Source organism: Hibiscus syriacus, unplaced genomic scaffold (genome assembly GCF_006381635.1).
Source record: "Hibiscus syriacus cultivar Baekdansim isolate YM2019G1 unplaced genomic scaffold, ASM638163v2 tig00110223_pilon, whole genome shotgun sequence".
Classification (NCBI taxonomy): domain Eukaryota; kingdom Viridiplantae; phylum Streptophyta; class Magnoliopsida; order Malvales; family Malvaceae; genus Hibiscus; species Hibiscus syriacus.
The window spans coordinates 1213912-1236829 of NW_024062636.1; the positions used below are offsets into that span (position 1 = coordinate 1213912).

The following is a 22918-nucleotide window of genomic DNA, read 5'->3' on the forward strand; positions in this document are numbered from 1 at the left end:
TGTATTAAAACAAAATAAAAATTAAATATTAGATATGATTTTAAAAAAAATTAAAAATTTAACTATTAAAATAAATCAAATTAATAATCTAAATACTAAATGAGTAATTTACCTTAAAAAAATACTAGTCGAGTGGGAATAACTTTTTTTTAAATTTTTTTTAAAAAATGTAGGCTCATATCATATTTTATAGCTTGGCCTGACAAAACATGAAAATGAGTTTGAAAAAGGGTATGGGCCTTCAGCTTAGGTTTCAATCGACGAATCCGCTCACCTCAGCCCATTTCATTCCGGTCGCCGTCTCCTTCCTTTCAAGGTCAGCTTTCATTTCTCATTTCTTGTCAAATCTCTAAATACTTTCCAAATTATTCACAAATTTAATTTAAATCCAAATTAAAAAAGAAGAAGAAAGAAAATAGAACTAAAATTTCAAAATCCTGAGCTGATCTGCCAGATCATTCCTACGATTCGCTCTGTGGGGGATCTCTGATCGCAATTCGTGGCTTTGGAGCTCCCACCGTCATCATAATCTCCAGGTGTCTTCTACTACAGCTGGCGTGAGATTATTAAGGAGGAAAAAAAAGAATGTAAATAAAAAAGAAAACAAAGATTTGTTTTCTCTTTTGTATGTCTCCATCTTTTTATTTATTCTCCGTAGTTGTGAGATTTGGGGGTTACAAATACGGACCAGAAGCGCGTGATCGGATATGCAGAAGAGTGGGAGTCTGTCGAGTAGTAGTGATTCTCCGTCCGTGAGAGTATCATCGTCACCACCGCCGCCGGCATCTCAGCAGTCCGGGAGGCGGCTGAGTTTGTGCTCCCAAATAGCAACCCACTCTTCCCCAATTGTGTTCCCAGAGAAACGTAGTAAGAAGCACAAGGCTTCCTCCAAACGCAGTGAAGCCCCTGTTGCGGATGATCAGACTGATAAATCTAAGACAGAAGAGCATCGAATCGACATTGGAGGGGATGAAAACTCAGATTTGCTTGGTTACGTGGTTTACTCAGGGAAGCTCATTTTTTATAAGAGAAAGAATGCCTCAACTATTACTACTCCCGCCAATGTAGAGCAGAATTCTTCTACTGATATTGCCGACCAAGAAGCTGTTGCTGCTAAACTCACTAGCAAGGCATTGGCTTGGGGTTCTCATGTCCTGTCTCTTGATGATGTCATCTCGGTAAACATTTAATCTCTGGAATAGACCCTTGCAATGAATTATTTATTTATTTTTGGGCTTTTTGGGTTTGCAATCGGTCTATTCAGTTTTCTTATATTGACAGGTTTCTTATAATGTCGGTGTTAGACATTTCACTGTGCATGCCTACCCTCTAAAAAGGGGTTCTTGTGGCCTTTCATACTTTATTAAACCGAAGAGAAGCCGAAAGGATTTTCGTTTCTTGGCCTCTAGTGTAGAAGAAGCTGTTCAATGGGTTGGTGGGTTTGCAGATCAGCAGTATTTTATCAATTGTTTGCCTCACCCTTTAGTTTCTTCGAAGAAGCAAGCTTCTTCTGAATTGTTTCCAATGGATGCACCTCCTGAGCTCGTCTTCAGGTGCAGGAATCCACCAAAAATGCTCGTTATATTGAATCCACGGTCAGGTCGGGGTCGATCTAGTAAAGTTTTCCATGGAATTGTTGAACCTATATTTAAGGTGTGCTCTTTTATCTTTTATCTTTACCAATTTGTATAGATACTATTACTGTTCAACATTATTTAGGTTTTGATACACTGGAATTGATTGTCGTCTGTTGTTTGCAACTTATTAGTTACTTCCTCTCTACCATATTCATCAACCACCTATAAATAAATAAAACCCTTGGTGTATTTTTTCTCTTACATGAACTGATGCCTAGGCTCTTAGTTTATATCTTAGGGAATCAAAATGCTAAATTTAACCTTCACTTGGATGCATCTAAATCTTGTAGGTGCTTGGTTCAATCATTCCTTGAGATCTTATTTGGAACACTTCCACATAACTGCTTAAAGCCATAAACACCCTGATTTTTATTGTTGTGACTACTTGCATAGAGAAAACTATGGTTAGGACAAAATGGATTGTTTGAACTGAAGATGCATTAGTATTCTTTGCTAATATTATAGAAGGTTGAATATTTTTCTCTGACATCATCATCAAAATGAAAAAAGCTGGTGAAGGTCATGGAAAAACTATTTAGCAATCTATAGCCTCTGAGAAAGTGTAGATAAAAATTGAATTATGTTTTATTTTTTCTGTGTTGTTGCATTGCGAGTATCATTGATACTCGGCATATTTGGCGCTTAATGTGATTGTATCTTTGAATTCTAATTCTGATGCTGGCAAAGTTTACTTGTTAGGATTTCCTTTTAAATATGAATATTCTTGAAATTATATATATAAAGGCAATGCATCATTAGTTATGTACTGACGCCTACTACTTGATTATCAAATGGTAGATTTTTTTGATAATGATGTTTTCAGCATGCTTTATTTTATCTTTCTTTTACTCATTGCTTCTTTGGTATGTTGTATCATCACTGCTTTCCAACTCTTGTGATATTCTTTCATTATTTTCAAGAAGAAGCTGTTTTGGAGTTTGGGCTTCATTGAATTTCACATGTTATGTGCAAACTGTGACAGCTTGCAGGGTTCAAATTGGAGGTAGCCAAAACAACATCTGCCAGCCATGCTAAAAAGTTGGCATCTACTGTTGATATCAGCACATGCCCAGATGGTAGTAATACTTACCTTTTAATTACTTATTCTGTCGTTGCTTATGATTTTGATGACTAATCTTCTCCATTAACATGAATTTAAATCATTATACTTCCTTTAGGAATAATATGCGTTGGTGGTGATGGGATAATCAATGAGGTTAGCCATTTCAACTTTATTCCAATTTCCATACTTGTTTCTAACTTATTTGTTTTCTCTGGAGAACCTTTCATTCCAAGTCTCTTTTTCCCCTACCCATATCAACACCATCGATATTTTTTAGTTACATTGAAAAGTGGAATTACTCCTAAACTTTTCTAAGGCAATAGGTATTCCGTTGTTTCATTGGGTGATTCATGGATCGATTTTTTGAGGGACTGAGTGACCTCTGTATGACAGGATTGAATCATTAGGGAAGGTTTAATACCTATGTTTCTGTAATTGCATTATAGTTGTTTACTCATTATACAAGCATATTTCTTCTGCTTATTTATGGTATTAAAATATTGGTGTCAATAAACATGGAATTATATCTAATTTCACCCCATAAGGGAAGAATACTGCACTGTTTTCTATGCTTGCATCTTCCAGAATGGTTTCTAATATTGTAACATACTATCTTATGTGGTTTTTAAATTAATACGGTAACAAAGGGCTTGTTTGGTATAGCCCCTTGTCCTCTGAATTTAGAGGGCTGTTTCTCAATTGAGGCTGTATCTTTATCCATGAAGTTTTTACCAATCACTTGACGTGGTACAGAGTTCTGCATATTTTGATCTTTCAACCAAAATTTGGAAATGTGTTACTCCTTAAACATGAACAATTTTTGAAATTGTTAGTTAGTCAGTTGCCATCCTTTCCCAGTAATATGGATTGACTATATAGGATTCTTTTATGGCTTTTAGGATTGAGTGAAATCAAATTTTATGTTCTACGATTGTGTATTATATCAATTTTCATTGCCATGTCTCATGTCAATTTTAACGTTCCCCGTGGTTCTTTCATTCAAGTAGTCAGCTTTCGATATATTAAGCTCACACGATAGATTCTTTTCATATGAAGTTTTTTTTAAACAAGCTAGTTCTTTTTGATCATGTAAGGCTCTATAATGTATCTTGCATGTCTTTGAATAACAAATATCTTCCTTTCTCAAGCTTCTGTAATAGTTACGAGAAATCACCTTGAAACTTAGTACAAAATTGTTCCTCTAACTTGAATGGAGACCCCATTATACAGAATTCTGCTATTTAGTTTATTATAAGCCCTGAGATCAGTTCATTGTTAATATGGCATAAGCCATTGGGTTTTCTATATTCATTATGGGGGATTGGTTTGATGGTTTTATGATACCGTTTAGGGACTCGTGGCTTTTTGGAAAGCATTGTAATATAATGTAAAGGTTCACCATCCTTTGGATGAGGTTGTGTTCTTTTAGGTAATGTGCTGGTATTTCAGTTCTATCATCAACTACTTCATCCTATTAAATTTGTAGGTTCTGAATGGTCTGCTTACTAGAGACAATCAGAAAGAAGGAATTTCTATACCCATTGGAATTATACCAGCAGGTTCAGATAATTCACTGGTTTGGACTGTTCTTGGAGTTAGAGATCCAATCTCTGCTGCGATTTCTATTGTGAAGGTACACCTGCTTAGGAAATTCAAGATGAGATTTGCTTTACTTTCTGGTTGTTTTGTTTCTTCCATTATAGATTTATTTTCAAAACCCTTTTGAAACATGGGTCTGAAATTGCTTAATAACACCTTAATGGCCTAACATGTTTCTATGCAAGGCTCGGGAGAAATATCTCATGCTGTCGCGTTTCTGTTTGTGTAAACTTTTTTTCAATAACCATGGAGAACAAGACATGCTTCTTGTTATAGATACATTAAATGCCAAGTAATCTTTTTGTTGCCTACAATTGTGGTTCTCCCTTATATGTTTCAGGGAGGTCTGACAGCTACAGATGTTTTTGCTGTTGAGTGGATTCAGACTGGTATTATTCACTTTGGAATGACGGTCTCCTATTATGGTTTTGTCAGTGATGGTATGTACTGGTGACCTGATCCCCCCTGGCTGATACAAGTCTGCTGGTTTCTATATTTAATCAACCTCTGTTCTCTTCTTACAAATATTCCTTTTTTTTAAATGTGGTCTACGCTTGCTTTTTTGATGCTTCAATCTAACATGCATCACCATTTCAGCATGCGGTCAAATTAATACTTACTATGTTGCCTAAGTTTCGAGTGCGAGTTACACTTGTTGACCTTGAACATTCATCCTAACACATGTTACTGTCATGCAACAATTGTGACTGCTTTTCGTTTCACTTGTTTCTTATACCTCGCAGTAACAAAAAAGTTATTTCTGTACCCATCGTTGTTTGTTCTCCCATCATCATATGTAATAAATGTTTATATAATGGAAATCACATATCAGAATTACTCCAAGACAAGCCATCTTTTATCATTTGCAGATTCTGGCGGAATATTTTGGTATTAAATTGCCTATTTAAGGTTGAACACCTTGTACACCTTTACTTTTATCTTAATCCTGAACTAGAATAATTTCATTCTTATATACTTGTCCCAGATGTTTCTGTTTACACTGAATTAGTATTCTAGTGACTGTTTGGCTTTGATCTTTTTTGTTAACAACAGTAGAGGAAAGTTAGACTCAGAATACATACATGATTTTCTGCGTATAGAATGAGTGAAATCCTTTATTAGCATATAGTGTCAGTGATGTGTGCACAAAATGATATCCACATCTTGTATGTTCTCTTAATCTGGGAATTTTGATCGTCTGTTTCTCACATGACTTTCAGTCTTAAAACTTTCTGAGAAATATCAGAAGCAATTTGGTCCTCTACGATATTTTGTTGCTGGGTTCTTCAAGTTTTTGTGTTTGCCAAAGTACAACTATGAAGTGGAGTACCTTCCTGCAGAAAAAGAGGATCGAGAAGGTCAAGAGGTAGTTGACATGTCAGACCTGTACACAGACATTATGAGGAGGTCATACAAAGAAGGCATTCCCCGAGCCTCGAGTTTATCTAGTATTGATTCAATAATGACTCCTAGCCGAATGTCTGGAGGTGAGATAGACACTTGTAGTAGCATTCATGCTAGCACCGAACCATCTGAGTATGTACGAGGCCTTGATCCTAAGACCAAACGGCTTTCATCTGGAAAAAGAAATGTAACAGCTGAGCCTGAAGTTATTCATCCTCAGTTACCATTTTCATCGACTCTAAACTGGCCAAGGACCAGATCTAAATCGAGGACAGATAAAAGATGGAGTGGATTGACTGCAGCACATGATGATCCTTCGAGATGTTCTTGGGGTAATGCTGCAACAAATGATAGAGAGGATATATCTTCGACATTGTCTGATCCTGGTCCAATTTGGGATGCTGAACCAAAGTGGGACACTGAGGCTAATTGGGATGTGGAAAACCCGATTGCGTTACCAGGGCCATCAGATGATGTTGAGTCAGGAATAAACAAGGAAGTTGTTCCAAGACTTGAAGATAAATGGGTTGTGACCAAGGGACCATTTCTTGGCATCATTGTGCAACCATGCATGCAGAACAGTGCAGAGTTCTCAGGTGGTTGCTCCAAGAGCTGAACATGATGACACACCATGGATATGCTCTTAGTTCACGGGACTGGGCGACTGAGGTTGATGAGATTTTTTTTGCTGCTACAGATGGGTAAACACGTTTCACTGCCATATGTTGAATATGTCAAGGTATGAACATCATTTTCCTTTAGTCAATAAACAGCCTCATAATTCAAATCTATAAACTTTAGGGTAAATTACACGTTAGTACCTAAACTATCAGTTTTGGTCTGTTTTAGTACCTAAACTTTCAATTTTTTTAAAAAAACCACATGTAAAGTTTAGTTTTTGTTTGATTTAAGTACCTCGCCGTTAAAAAACTTTAGTTTTGTTTCATTTTAGTATCTCGCTCAAAACTTAAGTTTTGAAAAACTTTGAAGTATAGGCATTAAAACAGACCAAAACTGATAGTTTACGTACTAAACGTGTTAGATTTTTAATGGTGGGTACTAAAATGAAATGAAAACTAAACGTTAGGTATGGTTTTGAAGAAGTTGAAAGTTTAAGTTTAGGTACTTAAAGTGTAGTTTACCCTAAACTTTATTGTTGAGCCCATAGTTACAGAAATCGCTCAACAGCCCACGATCTATGTACCGTACGATGCGATCCGAAACGCGGTACGAACGCGTTCCAGTCGTTTCAAAATCGCGATTCGGTACGAGCTTTGGGTTTAGATGGAGTCCTAGCTCCTCGTCGGAGCGTAGGACGGCGGATGCCATGGAGGCTTGGGTTTTGTCGGTTTAAGGCTGAAGAAGATAATGAATTAGGCGAAACTAACCTTGGATCTGGGCGTTCATCGTCTCCTGCAAAGAGAGTTTGTGTCGGTTGAGCTTTTGTTTTTTATTTCTTTTCCTGCTTTGTTTGCTGTGTAGCTTTTGTTTTTATTATGTTAAAACTATACTTTCACGTGCTTTGTTAAATTTCTTCGTACACTAGAATCCATGTGCACTGTTTTAAGTTTATTCAATTATTATTTCTTTCCTACTTTTTGATCCCTCTAAAATTTTATTTTAGTATAAAAGTAACTTTTGAAGTGTTAAATTTATTTTCAACTTTGAAGTGTTAAATTATTTTAGTATAAAAGTAACTTTGAAGTGTTAAATTTATTTTCAACTTTGAAGTATTGAAGTTACTGAATGAAATCTATAGTATTGAAGTTATTCTAAGATATTTGAAGTCTTGAAGTTACTTATAAAATTTGATGTAGAAAAATAGCAACCTAAGAAATTGGTACATCGTACCAATTTATATGTTACATCGTACCGGAGCGATCCGAAATAAGTCTACCCACCTCGTACCGAATTTTAGGCACCTAGCGAATTGCGATCTCGTTCCACGATCCCGTACCGGAGCGTACCGCGATTCATGTGACTATGGTTGTTGTAAAAGTTGTCAGTGCAGTTGCTGGTTTGACCATGCGTTTTGTAGTATGTGCACTGTTTTCACACAAGGATAGTTTCCCCATGCTCTTTGATTTGTTTTGGGATAAATAATAGGTGTTTATAGATTCCTATGTTAGATCAGTGAATTGAGTCCAATCCAATATGCATATAAATATTGACCCATGATTTAACTTCCACTGAATGCAGGTGAAATCAGTTAAGATTAAGGCTGGGAAACACACACATAATGGTTGCGGCATTGACGGTGAGTTTTTCCCCCTCAACGGACAAGTAGTATCGTCTTTGCTTCCGGATCAGTGCAGACTAATTGGTCGCTTCCCCAAACGACATGTATAATGATTAAGAGATGTGCTTTTTGAAAATTTCTTTTTGCCGATGCCAATGCTGTCTTCTCGACCCGTGAGTATCCTTATACTAAACAGTGTCTTGTGATATATTTTACATGTCAATCCCTCTCCATTTGTGCCATTACATACATACAGTGAGGATCTCTGTAAATTTTTGTTGGGTTTATGTATCTGTTGCTTGTTTAATTAACTTTTTACTCTATGGTAAATACGTTTTTCTCTTGTTTGACTCTGCGTAACTGTAAGATTCTAAATGTATGAGAATTTATCCTTCTTTGTTTACCTTTTGAAATTTTTTAAACCATCATCGTCATCAAAACTCTTCACTAATATTTCATTCCTTTTTCTGCCCCGACTTTCATATCTCTGCTTTGTATCTCCCATTTTAGTCAAAAGCTTCCAAGCATGCAATGCAGAAGTTATATAAAGAAAGGAACACATGGCGGATCAAATCGTTTGCGCAAGTTCTTTTATAGATGGTGCATGTGTATGTATGATGATTTTGTTTACAGAAAATGACCTGATATTTGTTTCCTATTTTGGATTAGTTTGAAGCTTATTTTTTTATGGGTAAAATACAAATTTGGTACTAAACTTTACTCTCATATTCCATTCATTGTATTTTAAATCTTTTTAATTTCCTCATTGAACTTAATACATTGAGTTTTTTTGTCTCACTCGTTTCCTCACTAACGGTGTTATGGTGTGGCTTTTTTATATTATTTTCTAATGAGTAAATTACAAAATTAATCACTAAACTTAACTTTCTCTTATTCCATTCGTTATATTTTTAATTATTTTCAAATTAATCACTGAACTTCATGCATTGAATTTTTTTATCACTCCTCTATTAACAATAGATAAGTCACGTCATAACGCCGTTAGTGAGGAAATGACTTAGTGAAAAAAAAATCCAATATGTTAAGTTCAGTAAGAAAATTAAAAAGATTTAAAGTACAGTAAGTAGAATGGGAGAGAGTAGAGTTCAGTTATTAGATATGTAATTTATCCTTTTTTTTTTATTTGTTCGTGTTATATCCATCGGATTATTATTATTTTGTGCCAACGAAATTTGGTTTGGTCGTGTTATATCCATCGGATCATTATATTATTATTATTATTATTACTATTATTATTATTATTTGGTGTTAACTAAGTTTGGTTTGATCCTAGTTTAGACTGTATTGAAGTAGGTAGGATGATAAAGGTCCAATTTTTCCCATTTGGCTTGGTTATTGGTGCGGGGTTTTGATTGTGTTCTCCGAGATAAAATTATTTTTTTATTTAATTTGAGGTGATTATAATATCTATTTATCTCTTTTAATTATTGACAACGAATATACATCCTACAGATAAAACTGTTTGAACTTAGGACTTCAATAGAGAGCAGTACTTCCTTTTAACTATTGTGGATATTCATTGGGTTTAGGGACTAATTAGTGAAATATCAAATACAACTAAATCAAAATTAGAGACCAATTAGTCGGGTTTTAGAGTACAAAACAAACCTATTACAAGGATACCAAAGCTATTTATTTGATTTGAGATTTCCATTTATCTTTCCAAGTGAGAATTCTGAAGAAATCCACCGGCCGAAATTGTAGAACAAAATACACAGAGAACTGACATTGAAGGTCCAGTCCAATACTATATAAAGCAGTAAAGATTGGCAACAAGAAGTCTCCATATAGTTAGCTTGGATTCAGCCGCTAGAAGGGAAAAAATCGTTCCCGACGAGTGGTACCTGTCGGAGATTCTGCAAGCCAAAGCAAATGAAAGAAGAATAGAGATGACTACAAGTACGACATCTTTGGCTCTTTCTTCGACCACGTTTGGTTCTTCCATCACTTATGCAAAACATCTCCGGCAATCAAATCGAGGATTATGACTGTGAAATCAGCATTGTTTGTTTCCTTTCCTTAGTTGGGCAAAGGTTGACTTCAGAACTGTATAATTGGCATGAAGCCCCCAACTTTGGTTTGAATTGTCATTTTAGCCCCCCTTTTCCGGAGCAATTTTATCCTCAACGTTCCAATTTTTTATCGAAATGACCCTTACTAGATGGAAACAATTATTTGACTAACAGTCAACGCATGTTACTAACGTAAAATTTTTAAATTTATCAATTTACTAACTTGTCACATATTATTTTACTTAAGGCGATGAAATGGTAGGTGTCGCATCATCTAAGACGACGACCTCACTTAAAATATGATGCAACACGTGTAATGTCATGATTAAGCACATGTATATCAACAGAATATTTTGGTGTTGTTGCTTTCAATACACTAAACCACAAATGATTCCCATGAACTTGTTTTTGGTGGTGAACCGATTGATGAATGTGTCGATAACGAATGTAGAATGTAGTTTACATCCATGGTTGGTAAATATTCACTTTGAAAGATAAGATTCATTTTTTTCATCATTTATTTTATTTTATTGTTTTGTATCTACCCTAAAATTTTATTTATATCTATTAATTTTTATATTATTAATATATGTGTTAATCTTAAAAAAACAATTTTAGACACAGAGTGTGTTACTCAGAAGAATTGTAAAGAAGCGACTGCTATTTTTGTGCAAAAGTTGGATACTTGTGTTCCAACAATCTAAATTCATTTGGAGCAAATCAAATAAATTGTTTGCTCTATCTTCCCTACCAGTGCATCTCAAAGTACATATTTTCTTATTAATCTACTATATAAACCTCAACCTTTACATAGTGGTGGCAATCATGATTTTACTTTGATACTTAATCAATGTTTAAGTGGTTGATGCTTCATCAAGTTCCGGATTTGAAAATTTAAAGGGAAAAAGTGTGCAAATAATTACTGTACTGGTTAATATGTAGACCTAGTCCAAGATTCTGATTTCTTATTCAATTTTAACGGCATCAATTGGTGACCCCGTTTTTCTTAAACACAAATTTGGTGACATGATAATCTTTTTTTTTTTTTTTTACTTTTTTTCAATAATGATGTAATATTATTTTATTACGACATGTCAACATCATCGTTAAATTTTTAACGACAAGTGACCAAAATAAAACAAAAATAGAATCACATAAATAGTTATATGACTAAATTGTGAGCAAATTTTGTTTTAATTAACTACTCCTTAATGGTTGATTCATGCTCATGCAGTAGCACTTTCCCTGAAACACCCCCCAACCCGTATCCGACCCGGATACGAATCTGATATGTCACATTGACTTTTCAAACATTTTACCTTTACAAAATAATTGAAAATTCAAATTTTTACTAGAGACTGAATAACTGATATCAAATACAATCCAATTGTTTTACAAAACCGATCAGAGTTTAAACAATGCCAACTAAATTCTATATAACAAAATACATATATTCAATACATTTCTGATTTGATTTGTGGAAAAGGAGAAGCTGATCTGGATCGCTTATCTTCGCTTTCTTTCTCTTCTCGGAACCTACGTGTGAAACATTCACACGCTAAGTCTATGACTTAGTGAGGTATATAAAACATGTAATATAACCCTACTCAAATCAATGCATAAACAATTAATACCATTGTCAAAACGAATTTTTCTTAAAAGGTGAAAAATGTGAGATTTTGAAAACCACATTAATTTTGAATTATCTCTTTCAATTGACTTTTAATTTAAAAACAAATGCGATTTAAAAACCTCTCGTTTCAAAAAAATTTGAATTTCCTTTACGATCAAAAAAATACGGTTCAAAGAGTCGCCACCAATCTTTGATTAGGGTGTGATTGGGCACCCAAAAATGTTTGTTATTTTAAATAAAAATTAATTTTAATTAAAAAAACAATTTAAGGTCTACGTTACCAAAATCCGAGTTCGGGAGTCGGTTACGTGTGGGAAAGTATAGCACCCCCACAACGCCCTAAATCGGTACCTCGTCGATTAATTAAAGTCTTTGCAATGAACTTTACAAATTCGAACTTAATTTGATTTTTTATCCCATAAAACAAAGATGTGAATTTAATAATATTCAAAAACACTCAAATAAATTAAATTAAAATTATCAAGTCGTTTTAGAAAGATAAAGAATGTTCGATTATTTACAAATATCGAGACCAGATCTTAAAGATATAACAACCTTTTCTCGATAAATTTAAATAAACGAACATTTCCTTTTCTCTCGTTCCCAAATTTTAGGTGACGAATCAATTTTTTTTGGTTTCACTTTCGGGATACACTTGTAATTTAAAATAGTCAAAACGACCCTCTAATCAGTTAAGACATGCCACTTAGAATAATTTTAAATTAAAAGGGTATTACCTTTTAGTCCGATTATGTAATATGTCGAGTTATGCAAATGAGGATATCATACAAATTGTGCAAAAAGTATGTCATGCCAAAAATTAATTAAACAAAATTAAAAATATCATACAATGTGACATACAAAAAATTATATACGTATATTTTAATTACAAATTATAAACTATGCCTATTAACATATAATGTACAAATGACTATTACTTATTATGAAAAATACTCATATGGCATACATATATAATTATACATTACACGTGTATTCACAAGATGCAAAATAACTACTTACATGTCAGTACGTGTACACATATATATATCTATATTATATTATACATCACACGCATATATAAGTGGAATATAGAAAGTCACCACATGCATACAACACGCATTCATGAAATATGGATTTACACACACGTGTCATAATGATTCGACCATATGGTTACCAAGCCTTCATAGCAAACCTAAACTATCCTTACAGACATACATATACAAAAAACTTAAACGTTGACTAAAATATAAATAAAACAAATTCAAAGACCACGTCATAAATATAGTAAATAATAGATATCACAAAAAAATCTCGAACTTCAGGCCGAAAATATGAAAGTTTTTTTTTAAAAAAAGGTACACGTTAAATGTAAAAAAAAGTAAGTTTAAATAACCTAACAAATGACTAAAATGAAAACGCATAAACTACGAATGCAAAATTAAAAAGCTCGAAATATCCATTTTAGGACCAAAATACAACAATTCAAGAACCTAAAGGATCTCACTCAAAACTTCCCTTCTTTCTCAAAACATGGAATCTCTTGTCCATTTGCAACACTGTCGTTTTTGCTTTAACATATATAATATTTTAAATGAAAATCCTAACCCACATTTGATTAACCCTCAGCCGCATACACTAAACTACTCCCTCTCCCTCTCTTCTCGATCTTCTCTCTCGCTAAACCCATGGCCAACGTTTGGCCACCATTCGGCCACCACACCTTGATGGCCAACATCCCTTCGACTGCAACCGTATATCACCTCAATTGAACGACAACCCAATGACGAAAGAAAACGAAGAAGAAAGGTAAATTTCCTTTTCTTTTCCCCTGCACTTTGTCTTGTTTCAACTTATATTTACTAATCTGATTTCAACTCTCTTTTTTTGACATAGCTCGAACGTAGAACGAATGGAGTCAACAAGACTCCATTTGAATTCGTACAACCCAAGTGGTTTAATCTCAAACTCTCTTTTTATTTAATTCAAAATAGTATTAGCACACACACACAAAAATGAAAGATAACAAACTGGAAAATAAAAACAATTGAGGAAGAATTCCTCGGAAAAATACCTCTATTGCTTTCTCTGTTTTTTGAATTGTAAGATTACACTATTGTTTCTTGTCGTATCCTTTTACACCATGAAATTGATGATAGCTACTAGCATTTTCGGCATCTCGTCCTCTCGTGATGGTTAATATTTTTCTCCTATGACTCGTTGATTTTTGTTTTCGTTCTCCAGTGGTCTCTTTCTCGGCTAATCTCCTTTTTTTCCTTCTCTGTGTGTAATATGTGATGGTTGATATCTCTCCTTTTCCTCTTTTTTTAGTGTCCCCACGTGATGTATATAGTTTCTGATGGTTTCTAATAGTTAAAAAAAACTGACCCCTCTTGATAATTACTTACTAACCCTTCTCATAACTGCCTTTGATTTCCATGTTGGGGCTTCCAATTGGTTTGGGCACGGGCTAGATCCTTCAGGGCTCCAACTTAATCCCGGACAAATCAAGTATATACAACCATCATATCATACAAAAGCATATATCCTTTCATATAACCAATACACACATATACATATATCATTAACATGCTTATCAGTACTTATATTATTATCACTAATTCTTTTTTATCATATAAGCATATACTGAACATTTCTGTACACATTATAGAACACATATATCATTTCACAACAGAGCACACATAGTATCATACCAATTGATTTATTTATTTTCTTTAAAGCCCATGTACACTTCTGAGAACTTAAGGTATGCGAGTACATAGAGGTTGTGCACATATGTTGTCACCACAGCTCTTATAATTCCCACTAGGGGCGCTTAGAATTTGTCCCAAATGACCACTATGTCCCAAAAGACTACGTAGAACCCTCGACTCTTGGCATGCCAAGTATACCCCTAGCTCTCATAACACATAACATGAACATTATTAATTATTATTCACATATTCTTATATTCATATCATATAGGCATAACTCATAGCTCTTAATCACATATCATGTAATACTCTTGTAGAGTCTCATATCTTCTTATCATGTATTTCATATCACATGCTCTTGCTTTCATATGGTCACATAGCTCATGTCACTTAATCACTTATGTTCACATATCACATTCATATCACATGGTCACATTTCATGTAACACTTCTTGTATTCATATAAACATTTAATCACATATATCATTTCCATAATATATCTTTTATAATATATCTTATTATCACCCATCTTATAGTCACAGATTTATCACACACACATGTATTCACACATATCACATATAAAAATGCACTTACCTCTAAACATATGCATTGACTCAGGTACATCTAAGCATTATATCCCTATATGCATATATTCACATATTTATGAAACATAGTATAGGAATTAGACTCATCACAAGTCTTAATTCCCTTATGTAACCAAATCTTAAAATCATGTACTCACCTGGGTCTCAATTGACACTACCGAGCTCTTGTTCTCTTATGCGAATCTTACTCTGACGACCTATCCGAACTTTGCCTTCGATCAATATCTACATGAATATATTCTAATGAATATCGGAATTGAATTACTTGACAAAATTCATATCAAAGCAACTAAATAAAACACTAATTTCCACTTTCATGTTTTGAAGTATCGATACTACCCTAACAATATCGATACTACCCTTCATGGGTATCGATACCTCCCCATGGTACCGATACCAATTTTGCATTCGATGTTTCAAGGGTATTCGATACCATCCTTTAGGTATCGATACTACCCTCTTATAGTATCGATACCTCTTCAACAGGTATCGATATTACCCTTCAAAATACTCCTATAAAACCCAAGAGGTATCGGTACTGTTCATAAGGGTACCGATACCTTAAGTCTAGAATTGCTATTTTCACCCCAAAAATCATCCAAAAATCCTCCCAACTCTCTCATATCCACATACCTTAAGCTTTTGAACTCATCTTTACACTTCCAAATCAACTTATACCAATTTATTACTCTAAATTATCCAAATTTCTATTTGAACACTTGAATCTTAAATTCATACCAAAATTTCAAACATGTTATTAACCAATTCTAACACTCCTAACTCTTAATTTATAATATTGCCAAGTCAAAAATCATCAAAACTCTAAAAACCAAACCTATATCAAAATTCATCTTAAACCACTTTACAAATCTCTTTCTAATTTACTCATCTTATTGTTTAAATCCTATATAAGCTTTCCTTAAGCTTTTCTGTCGCTCCAATAATCAAAACTAACTTTAAAACAAAAGAATTAACCAACTTGAGTCCATTTTACCTTAGCTATGGTGTCACGGTGGAGAGGAGAAGAAGAAAGAAGAAGAAAGATGAAGAGAATGATCCAAAATTTCATTTTCCCTCTTTTTCTTCCACGTGGTTAATATATAACCATAACAAAACAATTATCTTTGTGGTCAAATGACCATTTTTCCCTTCAATCTTTTCATATCTACCAATCAATCCTCTTAAGTAAAATTCCCAATTAAGTCCTTAAACTTTCAAATTTTCATAATTTGATCACCAAATTTCAAAAACTTCCATTTTAGTCACTAGCCTGGTTTTTTTTGGGATGTTACATTCCCACTCCTGGTTTTGGAGTTATTCATGGACGTGCATAAAAGGTAAGGTATAATGAGTGGTTTTTTTATAGAGAACCACACCTATAAATACCCATTTAAGCTAAGGTATCTAAGCACCAAATCAATTCATTCCAAAGTATTTCATTTGAGAGCATTTGTAAATTTATTCAATCTAGTGAGATTTTGAGTGCTTAGAAGTTCCTTGGCGATTCTAGTTTTCGTGCAACCAAATTCGAAGTGCTAGACGATGGTTAGTGGTGGTCGACGGTGGTCCGATGTATTTAACGTTGGTACAATTATATTCCAAATTTCGACATACGGTGTAGGCAATGGCTAGAGGCATTTATAATTGATCTTTTTCTTTTGAGTTTATGCTTGATGTATGCTAACATTTGGTATCATGAGCATGGTTAAATATCTTCCTTGCATGATTTAAAAATTTGTGTGTTTCTCAAAATTGATGCCATGAATTTAAAATTTGAGAAACTTTTCATTGCAAACTTTATTTTAAAATTGTTGAATTTTGTAAATGATGAATTTTAAAATTAATTATGTTTATAATTATATAAAAATTATATATATATATATAATATGATTTTTATATGCTTAAATTATTATTGAATTTATATGAATTATATGGTTATTAGTTACATACATTTTAGGTGCATAAAACTTTAGTATTATTGCATAAAGTAATTAGCAATAAAACTTTAGATTATTCTAGAGGACTAAGTAATTTTATTTAATTAGAGAATTAGTCACAATAACTTTAGTTAAAAGCTAAGTGATTTTGAATAATGAATTAGCAAAATTTTTATATAAAATTTAGGGTTAATATCTAGCTAAATGATTTTCATATTTTTTATTTAGTTAAAAGCTAGACACAACATCTTTAGTTAAATAAAATTACTAAAGTTAAAAATCGCAAACATAAAACTTAGGTATTAAATCTTGTTACATAATTTGTAATGTAAAATTATTAGATGCTTTTACAAAGTTACCCACATAAACTGTGAAAATGAATTTAATAATTTTATCAAAGGATAAAAAATAATGCTATCATAAGATGGGTCTAATCAAAATAAAAAATTCAACCCAAAGAAATTTTTATGTCACTAGATTCATTATTTACATAAATTGCATTGGTAAATTATGATTTATGTTTGTCACAAATATTTGATTAAGCATGTATGTTCATTATTTCTTGCAGTTTTACAACTTCTGAATATGTCTGATAATCTAGTAGATATCCTTGAATTAACCATTGGCAACTATAAGATATGAAAGGAGAATATTCTTCTTCAATTAGGGTGTTTGGATATTGATTATGTCATAAGAAAATCTGAGTCACTTATCACTGAAACCAACACTCAAGTTGATCTTGTTCTATATGAAAAGTGAGAAGGATCTAATCTCCTCAACCATATTTTCATTAAGATTAAGGTTCATGTTGATGTTCGTGACTCAATTGAGCATTATGATAATGTACAAGAACTATTAATGACTATTGAAAAACAGTTCAAAATTAAAAAAAAAATCCTTGGATATCACCTTAATTGCGAGGTTCACGTCCCTGAAGCTCACTACTATGAAAGGCGTATATGATCACATCAATAAGATATGAGATTTAGCAGCTCAACTTTATATCAATGGAAGTTGAAATGTGTGATTCTTTCCTAGTGTATTTTATATTGAACACTCTTCCTCCTTAATATAGATTTAAGATCTTATATAACAAACATAAGGATAAATGGTATATTGATGAACTTTTAACCATGTGTGATCAGGAGGAGGCTAGACTCATACAAAAGATGAGAAAGAGTGCATTAACAGTTACTCAAGAAAAGAGATTACTCCATGCCAAGCCAAAGGGGAAGGTTAAAATCCAACCTCAAGCTAACATTAATAAAGAGTCCAAATGTTTCTTTTGTAAAAAGAAGAGGCACCTAAAAAAAGATTGCGTCAAGTTTAAGAGCTGGCTTGAAAAGAAAGGTAATCAATCTCACTCGTTTGCTTTAATCAAATGGTTGTTAATTATAACACATGGTGGATTGGTTCGTTCTACAATCCATGCCTTAAATTTCTTACAAGGATTAAGAAACCAAAAGGAACAAGTGGGAGTTGAGCGATATAGCTATTTAGGAAATAAGATCCAATGACATGTGGAAGCTATCGGAACCTGCGAATTAGTACATATTAGTGGCTTTGTTTTAATTTTAGAAAAGACTTTTTATATTCCTAATTTTCTTGAACTTTAATTTATGATTCAAGACTTACACCATTGGGGTATTGTTTTAACTTTTCAAACAATGAATTTAGTTTGCTTTATAAATCAGAAATTGTTGGAAATGAAAGTTTATATGATGATATTTACTCTTTTAATTTACAAAAATAATGTCACTCATAATGTTATGCACATTTAGATGGTTCTAAATGTTGTATTATAAATGAAGATTCCTCTATTTTGTGGCACTAGAGATTGAGACACATTTCCATTGAAAAGATAAGAGATTAGTAAATAATGTGGTACTTAGCACCTTAGATTTTTCTGATTTTGAAACTTTTATAGATTACATTAAAGGTAAGCAGACTAACAAGTCAAATAAAGGTACCAAGAGAAGTGCATGCATATCGAAAATCATCCATTCTGATATTTGTTGCCTAGATATGGATGTACAAGGTTAGAAATACTTTATCACTTTTATAGATGATTACTCACGATATATGTACCTCTACATGTTTCATCATAAGAGAAAAACATTAGAAGTCTTTATTAAGGCTTCAAGGCTGAAGTAGAGAAACAATGCGATAATCAAATAAAGGTTGTGAGAACTGATAGAGATGGTTAATATTATTGTAGATATATCAAAGATGGACAAACACCTAGTCCATTTGCGAAGTTTCTTCAAGATAGTTGTATAGTTTCCAATACATCATGTCAGGATCAAATGATCAAAATGGTGATGCAGAAAGAAGAAACTGAACTTTAATGGACATGGTACGAAGTATGCTTAGTAGTTCTAAGCTACCTAAGACCTTATAGGTTGAATTTGTATATATTAAATCGAGTTTCAACCAAGGTTCTCCTAAAGACACATTTTGAGTTGTTTAAAGGTTGGAAATTGAGTTTGCAACATATACGCGCATGAGGATGTCTGTATGAAGTGAGAATTTATAAACCATAAGAAAAAACTAGATTCGAGGATCATTAGTGGGTATTTCATTGGATATGTCGAGAGCTCCAAAGGATATAAATTATATTGTCCATCTCATAGAACTATAATTATGAAATCAAGAAATACAAAATTTCTTTAGTATAACTCGATAAAAGGAGTGATTTACCTCATGACTTTATTTATGTATATCAACCTTCCAATTTAAGTGAGAAATTGGTTATCATATAGAACACCCCTCAAGTTCAACCAAATATTGAACAAAAAATCAATAAAATTCCACATGCTGCTAAAAATATTTCAGTACATCAAGTTGTTCAAGAAAGTCTAAAAATTACTGAACAACTAGTTGAACAACATGATCCATAAGAAAATGTTGATTCAATATTAAAGAGATCTATTAGAGAAAGAAAATCAACATTTCTAGTGACTACATTGTGTATCTTCAAGAGTCCGACTTTAATGTTGGAGCTGAAAATGATCCTGAGTAATTTTCACAAGCCATAAGTTGCAATAAATCCGAACTGTAGTACAATACTATGGAAGATGAGATGAATTCCATGAATAGTAATGATATTTGGGATCTTGTATCGTTGCTCGATGGTGTAAAAACCATTAGATGTAAATGGGTCTTTAAAAAAAAAAGAGATACAATGAGTAACATTCCAATATATAAATCATGACCAATGCGAAGTGATTCACTCAGTGTGAAGAAAACGATTATATTAAGACTTTTAGTCCAATATTTGAGAAAGATTCCTTATTCATTGTGTTAACATTAGTAGCTCACTTTGACCTTGAGTTACAACAAATGAATATGAAAAGTGATTTTCTCAATGGTAACCTAGAGGAAGAGGTTTACATATAACAACCTGAAGGATTCTCCTCTAGTGATGGTAAGCACTTGGTATACAAGTTGAAAACGTCAATATATAGATTGAAACAAGCCTTTCGATAGTGGTATTTAAAATTCCATGAAGTTATCTCTTCATTTGGTTTTGATGAAAACATCACGAATCAATGTATATACCAGAAGGTCAGTAAGAGTAAAATTTGTTTCCTTATCCTATATGTGGATGACATTTTACATATAACAAATGACATGGGTATGATACATGAGGTGAAATAATTTTTTTTTGTAAAATTTTTGATATGAAAGATATGGATGATGCATCTTATGTTATTGGCATTAAGATTCATCTTGATAGACATAGAGATATCCTAGGTCTATCTCAAGAAACCTATATCAACAAAGCTTTAGAAATATTTCAGATGAAAGATTATTCACCTAGTGTTGCTCCTATCGTGAAGGGTGAAAAGATTCACCTGATCCAAAGCTTGAAAAATGATTTTCAGAGGGAGCAAATAAAAAATATTTGATATGTTTCTATTGTTTGAAGTCTGATGTATGCGCAAGTTTGTACAGGACCTGACATTGCATTTGTAGTTGGAATGTTGGGAAGATATCAGAGTAATCTGGGTATTGACAATTGAAAAGCTATAAAATTTTTTTTGAGATACCTGAAAGGGACAAAGGACTACATGCTTACGTACAAATGATCAGATAGTTTGAAGGTGATTGGTTACTACGATTCAGACTTTGTTGACTATGTTGATTCATAAAAATCAATATCAGGTTACATATTTATGTTTGTCAGTGGAACTATATCTTGGAAGAGTGTCAAGCAAACCTTAATTGTTACTTACACTATGGAGGTTGAGTTCATATTGTGTTTTGAGACTACCTCACAGGGAGTATGGTTAAAGAGTCCTATTTTTGGGCTTATTTGGGCTTAGACTTGTGAATTAGATTTCTAGGCCATTATTGATATATTGTGACATTTTTGTTGTTGTCTTGCTAAGGACAACAAAAGTAGAAGTCGAAGTAAACACATCGACATTAAATATCTAGACATAAGAGAACATGTTAAAGAAAATAGAATGATCATTGAGCACATTAAAACTGAGCATATGCTAGTTGATCCTTTAACTAAAGGTATGCCACCACATAAATTTAAGGATCATTTTGTCATTATGGGACTTGTTTCCAGCTGTAAATTTTTGTTGTAAGAACGATTTTAATGAAGCTATATTAAGTTTGATGTTTCTCATTTTGTTGTGCACACATCGATCTTGATTATTTCGAGAAATATCACTAAAGTTTAGACCTAGAATAAACATTGGGTTTATTCATTAATAGATTTAGCTAAAGTGTTGAGACATGATACATTGTGATACATGAAAGATATTACTAAACTATAATAGAAAATATCACTATGATTCATACATTATATTTTGACTTTGAGTTCTCTTACGAAAAATGAACCAAGTGGGAGGATGTGAGCAGTTTTTGTTTTAATTAACTACTCCTTAATGGTTGGTTCATGTCCATGTAGTAATATGTTCTCATTCTCGGTTTTGGAGTTATGCATGGACGTGCATAAAAGGTAAAGTATAATGTGTGGTTTTGGGTGGGTTTTATGGGAAATCACGCCTATAAATACTCATCTAAGCTAAGGTCCTTAAGCACCAAATTAATTCATTTAGTATTTCATTTGAGAGCATTTGGAAATTTATTCCAACTAGTATGGTTTTGAGTGCTTAGAAGATCCTTGGGCGGTTCTAATTTTCGTGCAACCAAATTTGAAGTGCTAGATGGTGGTTCGTGATAGTTCATGATGGTCGACGGTGGTCTGACGTATTTAACAGTGGTGTAATCAAATCCCAGATTTCGACATATGATGTAGATAAGATTGGAAGTATTTATGTTAGATGTATGCTAACATAAATACGTAGTTTAACCTTTTTTATAATCCTTATTTCCGTATTTGAGCGATGGAGTATTATGAGTACATATTAAAAAAAGGGAAAGAGAAAGCAAACTTGGTCACATGTTGTGCAAAGAGCAAACCAACCAATTCGACATATAATAAATTTAAATTAGGATAAATTGTATAAATGATCCCTAAACTTTTAATTCATTTGCATTTTAACTACCAAGTTTTTTAAATTTATAATATCATTACTAAACTTTTAATTTGATTTCATTACGATCACCATCATTAGCTATCATTAAGAAAAATTATCATGAGATGCTAGAGCCTTCTTCCTCATCTTACCAATAGGATGTTATCTCCTTTTTATCGTTGTTTTTATTGTCATTCGATGATTTTCATGACAAAAAATCATTTAACTACTTTTATTATTTTCTCTTTCTTTTCGTTGGTTCAAATTTGTTGAAAAATATTTTAATTTTGAGAAAAAATTAGAGAATCAAAATATAAAATTTTAACTTGATCATTGCATGAGAAAGCAAATATGTAATTTTAGACACCTTCTGCTTTTAGCGATTAATATGTTTCACTTCACCTTGCAGGAAGGGAAACATATACACAAGAACACTCGAGAGTTATTATCTTTTGAAATCTCAACCTAGAAATTTCCCAAAAATCCATATTGTTTTGGAGGAAGTTTTAGTTATGGAATATGGATTTAAGTTGATATTAAGGTTGTATTTTCAGTTGCAT

At 32.8% G+C, this 22918-nt stretch overlaps 1 pseudogene; it reads left to right on the top strand.

The window, feature by feature from the left end:
- The first annotated feature begins 415 nt into the window (after nt 1-415).
- On the top strand, nt 416-8296 carry LOC120114360 (annotated as a pseudogene).
- Nucleotides 8297-22918: the final 14622 nt, after the last annotated feature.